We start from the raw sequence: 7,751 nt of genomic DNA, 5'->3' as shown, positions 1-7,751 counted from the left end.
TCAATGACTGATTCTATTTCTATGAATTTTTCTGAATTTCCAAACTTTATTGAAATTGCAAACCTGTTTTGCTCTGTTCTGTCTGGAACAGTGACTTTGAGCTAAGATTTGAATGATTTTGGATTGGAGTCTGGGAAAAGTGTCTTCTAGAGAGTTTTAGTACATTGAGTCTAGTTTCCAATGGTATAACTTTTCCAATTTTGGACTTATGGAACTCGAGATATGATTTTTCCAAATAGTATCGCACCAAGCTGGAAATTTTCTAGTTTCAAACAAATACTTCTTTTAAGAACTTTCAAATTTTCTTGGAGATTGTTGGTCCGTTTTAAGTTTAATTTCATGGTTGGATACAAGGTCTCTTTGAACATTAGACCTTCATTTTTAAATCTTGGTTTCCAAAGGATTAAACCTTTTTTGATGTGTTTTCTTGGTTGCCTAACTTTCTTGGTTAATTGCACCTCATTTCATACTTGAGAAATGGACTTCAATCCCTAGTCTTGTGCCCTTGATTTCCATGAGATTTAACTCTAAAAATGGAGAGTTTTAACTAGAGTAATTCTTGGAGAATTTCACTAGCTTCATACTCGAAATTTGGAACCTTTATCTTTGATATTTACGATGAAAATGAGTGGAGTTTTGATAGATTTTGACTCCATTAGTTTAGAAAATGTTAACGCTCCTTTATACTCTAAAACTTGGGTATGGGATTAGAAGTTTTGAGAGATGAAAACAATCTAACCTTTTCGCGATTTTCGTGCCGAAAGTAAATATGGTACTTTCATTTGGAACTGAGAGTTCTTGCTAAGACTTAAGTCGAAAATGACTTTTGAGTTTCCTTTAAGTATTATTTCAATGATTTAGCGAGAAAGGCTCCTTTAACTTGACTCGAACTTATGATCCTGAGAATGGGTAGCGAGAAAATATTTTTCTCATTAACCTTGGTCGAGTATTTAGGTAATTGTGATTGTGCATGTCTCAAGTGGTCACGAGGACGCCGAGAGCTCATCTGACTTGTCGCTTTGCTCTTGTTTTGCCCTTGACTTTTGGTGAGTGTCAAGTACATGTTAAATGCTAATATGATTGAAATGATATTCATACAAGTGTTATATGATACGTGAACTTGCTGAGGCGAGAGTGTACTTTATTGCCCTCATCCTCTCTCTCTTGTGATTGAATGATACTTATTAAATGAATGTATATGACTTGTACTTGTACTTGAAAATGTTTTACTTTGTGAGCACTGAGCAGCAGAATGTATCACACCCTATTCGGGTAGGAGGTACCGCTCATCCCGACACAGTATTATGAACGATTTTAAGTCGATTGGAACAATGTCTCATTGATCAATCATGCTTGTGGGGACGCCCCAATCCATTAGCTAATCTTGTAACTCGAGCCGGCAAGGGTTTGATCGAGAAGGTTGGTGAATCTTGGAAAATGATATAGTTTGATCTTTTGAGATCCTACTAGGCATACTCGAATAATATCGCCATTACATGAATGTTTGGTTCCGAATCCGAGTCGATGTTATATTGGATGGAGGTAGTAAGTGGAGCTTTATGGTCCTATTACTACTTGAGTTGACGGAGAGTCAACCCCAAAGGGCTTGAATCGGTCGAGATGTGGAAATAGCATGTATCCTTCCATGTGTGTTATTTCCTACTTGTGTACTTAAATGAAATTTCATGTTTAAAGTTGCCTTTCAAGCTTATTATTTGATTGATTGGTGCTACTTGCTTGCTTGCTTAGTTTTTCTTGGCCTTACTAAGTGTTCGCTCATCCCTTTAAATTTGTTTTCCTTAACAAGCTTTGGAGGTGGATTGGAGGTTCTAGACTAGCGACTTGTGGTGGAAGCTAGTATACCTTTTGTATGAATTTGGTGACTGTTAAAGTGTAAATTTTGTTATTGTTCGTTGGTGGATTGTAATTATAGTTGCTAGCCTTAGAAGTTGTGGCTTGTATATTCGAAGTACTTTTTAATTAAGTCGATGGTTGTTTTGTGACTCTATTTTACGTTTGAACGAGTGCGTGAGTCCTGACGAGAGTTGGGCAGGCGTTCTGCTGATACCCTAGGGTTCGCCTTAAGGAGAGGTGGGGGCGTCACACAATTCTCATTGACTTTTTGACCAAGAAAACTTATGAATTGGATTTCTATGTTTCCATAAGAAATGCAGAGCTATATCTTAGTTTTGAAATAGCTCAAGAATCACCTCATTCTGGCACTTTTAACTCAAGATATATCTGAAATATCAAAAAGTGTAAAAGCTGTCAAATATTTCTTCTTTTATACTTGATTGCATTTAAAGTTTTGAATATTTTCCACTTCATATTCTATTTAAATCACTTCAAATCATTAACAATCATCCAAATATCTTGCCAATTCACTCCATTTGATGATTGAATCATTAAAACCTACAAAAACATGAAGTTTTCACCATTTGAACACGTAGAAATGCAACTTTTTATACATTGAACCACAAAATGTATAATTCACTAGAAACCTAGTTAATTAGCTATAAAAATGAATAAAACATACCAAAACTAAAAAATAAAACTCACTTAAAACACTTAGAATCCACACTTATCAAATTTCCCTACTTGAATCATTGCTTGTTCTCAATTAATAAGAAATACAAGCCAACAATGATCCAGAACTTTGAAATAAAACATGTGCATGATTGAAACTCAATTTCTCAAAACAAGGCAAATCAACAGTATGCAATCATTCATTTAATTTCAAGTACTCATAATATCAAGTAAAGGTGAGCCAATTATACCGTAATTTTAACTAGTTCAATTCAATCCTCACTCAATTCCACAAACAAGTGACTTATGTGGTCAAATAGTAGCTTTTTCATTCCATGATCATCTCTTTCTCAAACTCAAAGAGGGTTTTATTGATATAACATATCTAAATATTTACTCAAATTGTGAACGTGCCTTTTGACACGAAAATCGATATTTTTATATGAGAATTGTCGGTTACTCAACACTTCACATTCTGAAGTTGCTTTGTATACTCTTAATTCAAGTACTATTTTACGCGAAAGTCGACATTTATAAATGAAAACTCCCAGTTACTAAGTACAAAAACCATTCGAGTATAACAACATTTATTCATTTTTTTTCTTCTTCTTTTATCTTCTTTTTCTCTTTTTCTACTTTCTTTTTTTTTCAAAGCAAAGATAATAAAAAAACATTCTCTTAAAAGAATATTCACGAGAAGAGTATTATAATTATTGACCGCATTTATTATTCAACTTTGTAAAATCAAGTAAACAAAAAAAAAACCTCGGGAAAACTGCATTTTTCATCCTCAATGTTATGGTATTAACCAATTTCATCCTCATAATTTTATAATTTTGACCAATTTTGTCCCTGAAGTTTATGTAGAACACATTTCATCCTCATAGTTTCATAATTTTTTTACCAATTGAGGACAATTAGATGATTATTAATCACTTTGAACATAATATCATCATATGTTCCGTTAGTAATTGTATTATTAATACTTAATTCAATTGTTGATTAAATTACAGAAACAATAGCAATTGTTTTTAGATAGGAAACTATTTATTTTCTTTTCTTTTTTTTGTTAACTTGTGATATGATGTATTTGAGATAAAACAAATAGATTGAAAGATAAATAGATGATTGAAAAACATTTATGTGATGCAACAAAACAAAATTTTGCAAATAAATGACAATCCAAACCATTCCTTCTTTTACATTAATATTTTTCTCCAATTAGTTGTAATAGAATTGTTTGACATTTTTCTCTAATTAGCTATAGTTGGATTGTTTCTTTTCCATGACTTCATTTTTTTTGGATCTTGTTGTTCAATTGTGATTAAAAAGAACATAATAGTGGCTAAAATTTTCTTGGGTTCTTTTTTGGTACTAAAATGAGAAAGTGAATTAAGAAAAGATTTTTTTTAGTTTATTGTTGATCCAATGTTTTTATTTACTAAAGGGCATGTTGTGGTCAAATGATGATATTCCTTTTAAATTGCTTGAAAATCCATCAATTGTACACAATTAACCAAATTTATGAAATTATGAGGATGAAATGTGTTTGTGTGAAACTTTAAGGATGAAATTAGTCTACAAGGATGAAATGTGTTTTGCATGAAACTTTAGGAATGAAATTGGTTAACACCTTAAACATTAGGGATGAAAAGTGCATTTTTTCCAAAAAAAAAAAAAAACTTCATCAAACATGCAAAATTTAGGCATAATTTTCTCCACTTTATTAGATATACTTTCCTAAAATAGCAAAAATTATAATCACATAATAGTCATTTCCAAGTTAAATGAGAAATGAATTTTTCAAATCACATATATTTATCTCAAAAGTAAGAGAATTTGAATTACTAATGGTACAGAACTTGTTGCCCTTTGGATAATATTGAAAAATTTTAAAATTTTTGGGGCAAAATTGAAATTTTGGACAAGATTTTGAAAATTTTTGGTCGAATTTTCCCTTATAATTGGACGAAACTTCCTACCAACAAGCCCAATTTTCAAGAATTTCATGGCACAATAACATTTCCAAATACAAGTCCACTATTTCCAACCAATAAATCAATCACATACAATGCATATAATCTCAATCCTCCCCATACACTTAAAATTCACATTGTTCTCAATGTCAAAAAAGGGAAATCAAGATAAAGAAAGGAATACTCCCTTATTGATGTGATCAAAGTGTTCCAACCATGAAGTTCCATGATCCACTGTTCATTTATCTTCAAATTCTTCATGAGTTCCACTTGATGCCAATAGTAATAGAAACCTAAAAACAAATACATCAAAATAACTAGTAAGGTTCAAATGATACAAAAGACACAAAGGCACAAAGAGTTCTTATAAATAACTCCTTGCCTTTGTTATTGTACTAATATAAAATAGATAAGAAACTACTCAAAGTACAAATCACACAACACTTACCCAACTTTATGCATTTCAACAAAATTTTCATCCTAATTACTTAGAGTATGAAGTATAAGTATGTATCCTTCTCTAGGCAATTATAACATCACCATAAAATAACAAATTTAGGAGCAAAACCAAACCTAGAAACATGCATTATACACATGTTAAATTTAAACTCCTAAATTCCTCAAAAGTTGCACAATCCTTCAAACAACCAACATTTATCATCAAATCATGTTCCAAGTGAATAATAATGAGCTTATTGAGACATCTAAACATTAATAAAGACTCAATATACATCATTTTCTATAACTAGCCTAAACTAGCCATTTTCGAAAGCATACAAATTCAAAATTTTCAAAATGTCACCATATGAAAGTATTATGAACAAGTCACATTTTGACTAGTTGAATCATCCAATTATGCTTAACAATATTCCAACACCAATTATCATATTGATCATAATATAGGAGTATGAATAAATTGAAACATTGCTTAGATCTTTACATTCCCACATTTGATTATATAAACACGTTTAGACATGCTAAATAAGCACAATGGAACTCATAAATATCAACAAATACATCACAAATTCACCATTCAATGTGTGTCAATAAACTCAAAAAAATGCAAATAGTGAAATTTAAAATACCAAGTTAAGTTTAAGAAACTTGCCTCAAATTAGTAGAGTGATGTTTGGTGATGCAAAATGATTCAAAAGTCCTTAAAAATTTTTCTGAGGATCCAAAAGTTATTTTATATTTTCTTATATTTTTATTAAGTTAATTTATATTTTCTTTATTTTAATTTACTTGCCTTAATTTCTTGATTGCTTTAATGGTTGAGTCATGATTTTTAACCTTTTTCCTTACTCAAATTGGTGCATGTTGAGTTTTGTAGTGTATTATGTTAGGGTGACCAACTAGTGAGGTATGTGTAATAAATTTGGTTGACAAGAAAGAGTGTTGTGCAAGAGGGATTATATGACAAGAGGTGTTAAGAGTTAATTGGGGGAGGGAGTACTAAATATCTTGGTGATTAGAGACAAAACAAGAGACAAAGAGATTGAGATGAACAAGCTTTGCCAAGTGTCAACGATCCAAGTCTTCTTTGACTAAGATAAGTCTTGTATTTATCTTTCATTTCACAACTAAAACTCCTCATTTTTTCCCTTCTTGTGGCCGAAATTGAGAGAGAAAAGGGAGAGAAAAACACCTTAAGTTCTAGCTCGATTCTTGCTTGATTAGTGACAAAATCAATGAGAAACCCTAATCTACTCCGTAGATCTTTGAAGTTAGTGCGGAAGGAAGCTCTTGGTGGAAGAAAACTTTTGGTTTGCATTCTATCCTAGGGTTTTAAGGTAAAAGTGCTAGGAACCATCTCTTTCTTCTCTTATCTTGAAGTTTATTCAATATATGAAGTAAAAGAAGCTAAAGGAAGCATGCTTATGGAAGATTTCATGATTTTGTCAAGTTTTATTGAAATTTCCAGCTTGATGCAATATATATATATAGTTTAGTTTAGAACTTGATATATGTGAAATTTTTTGTTAGATTTCCTTGCCTAGAATATATATTGTACACCTTATGATATATTATCTTGATTGTTAGTGGTTTTTCCATGAAAATAGGGTTGAAATTTGGAAGGTTAACTTGAGGAATTTTGGGGGACAAGTTGCTGGAATTTTTCTCTCGTTGGTTAAGTGAGAGAGAGTGAGAGTTGAGGAGTAAGTTTAGGATGATTTGGACCTACTTTGCTCGAGTTACTTGAGAATACCTTGATTTTCATATATTTGTTGGTTTTGAGCCAAAATAAAACAATTTATAACAAGGCAAATAATGTTTATTCCAAAACACTTTATGGTTGGAAATTTCAGTTTTGAACCTCAAGACTCTTGTTACTTTTCTTCAAAATTGTTGTCTATACTTAACATAGTTTCCTCAATACTATGCTTGAAGCATTGAGCTACCATAGATGTGGTTTTTCCATTGATTTTCACAAGTAAAAGGTGTGATTTTGAACTACTAAGTTGGAAGTTTGATGGCTTCTTGTTATATGATATGTAATCGCAGATTTGGAGAGTGGCCAGGAAGCAGCACCTGAGCTTAATTAATAGACCTTAATTAGTTGATGAGTGTACCAATCGCATGGTAGAACTCGCTACTTGATTGAAATGACCTTTTGATGTGAATGAGCATTACTTGACATGAGATCGTGATTGAGTGAATGTTATTACTATACTCTTGATGTGCTTTGGTTGGATGAGTGTGTACTTTATCGCACTTGCCATAATTGGATTAAAGTACTATGCACTATTTGCAAATGAATTGATGTTTCATATATATGACTTGAAAGTAACTACTTGGGATCCCAAACTCTATCGGCTAGTTAGTCGAATCGAGCCAGCAAGGGGCTTGATCGAGAAGATTGATGAAACAGGGGTAGTGTTTATTATTTATTCCACTGGATGCATTCTCTGGAACTGATATACTCGAGTATTATCTCTATTGTTATCTTTGGAATTCGCGCCCGGTAGGGGGTTGAACGGTGGACGGAGATTGGAGATAAACGATTCTCTACTGGACTTGTTACGATATTCTCATGTTTGACAGAGTGTCAATGGATCCTAGTCAAGTTACTGCCAAAATAGCTCACAAGAACAAACTATATCCTTATGAATGAAAATGTTAATTGCTTATCTGACTTGTTTACTTGAAATGTTAATGACTTATCTTATGATATATGTAACTGCCAACTTGTTGCTTCATTTGCAGGTTGTCTTGGTACCTCGTTGGGCTTTATCAAATTCAATTAGT

Source organism: Coffea arabica, chromosome 11c (assembly GCF_036785885.1).
Source record: "Coffea arabica cultivar ET-39 chromosome 11c, Coffea Arabica ET-39 HiFi, whole genome shotgun sequence".
Classification (NCBI taxonomy): Eukaryota; Viridiplantae; Streptophyta; class Magnoliopsida; order Gentianales; family Rubiaceae; genus Coffea; species Coffea arabica.
The sequence above is the reverse complement of the archived record's forward strand: the minus strand, read 5'-3'. Positions refer to the sequence as shown.